The sequence below is a fragment of the Acanthisitta chloris genome, unplaced genomic scaffold (genome assembly GCF_000695815.1).
Source record: "Acanthisitta chloris isolate BGI_N310 unplaced genomic scaffold, ASM69581v1 scaffold13499, whole genome shotgun sequence".
In the NCBI taxonomy this organism is placed as follows: Eukaryota; Metazoa; Chordata; class Aves; order Passeriformes; family Acanthisittidae; genus Acanthisitta; species Acanthisitta chloris.
Genome location: NW_008693245.1, coordinates 149761 through 150800, shown reverse-complemented (window position 1 = coordinate 150800; position 1040 = coordinate 149761).

The window sequence follows — 1040 nt, the reverse complement described above, 5'->3', positions numbered from 1 at the left end:
TGATAATAAACTAGAAATGTATACAAAATATATCCATCTTAACTGAAAGAAATATTCTAAAACACAAAGGTAAGAAAAAAATGTATTGCTAACAAAGGTAAGCCATATATCTTAAAAATATATGAAGTTTCTATACACCTCACTTCAGGAGATAAAATTCCTTACTGTTCCTGGGATAGGTTACAAAGATATTAATCATAAAAAGTCTAGCCAGACCAAGTCCTGGTTTTATCTATTCAGTGAACCTCCTTCTTTTGACTCTGACTCCAGACAGCATGTTTGTGGCTTCTTTTATCTTGCACCAGGCCTACTACACAGCAGTGGCCTCTGCCTTTGGGCAAGTCATCTGCCAACTTGCTAAAATATCCTGGATGATTTAGCAACTTTCTTACATTCCTCATGGGGCTATTAAATCCTATCTCTTCTTCATAATTCACTTCCTTGTAGCTGGCAGTTTAATTATTTTACTGCTAAGCTTTCAAGATCATCTGCTACACACAGGGAACTCCACACGTACGTAGTGTAATAGACCTTTGCCCAGGCGTGTTAGGTCTTTGGAGTTGTTTACATCACTCTCCAATTACCTGCCTACTTTAAAGATAGCATATATCAGTCTTGAAACTTCACAGAACTTAAAAGGCATCTCATTGGAATACGACGCTCTTGAAACTTCACAGAACTTAAAAGGCATCTCATTGGAACGCGACGCTTCTTGTACATTTCTTCATTCCTATAGTGCTTTCTGAAAAATGAGTCAGAATGATTCACATATTATTCCCAAAAGAACATCACCTTATCCTCTCAGTGTGGTTTTACACATAGAGCTGAACCTGGTTTTAATAGAAACTTTTTTTTTTAAGGCAAATTGTGTATGCATTATATAGTGCTTTCTGAAAAATGAGTCAGAGTGATTCACATATTATCCCCAAAAGAACATCACCTTACCCTCTCAATGTGGTTTTACATATAGAACTGAACCTGGTTTTAATAGAAACATTTTTTTTAAAGGCAAATTACGTATCACTGTTCTGAATTGTAGC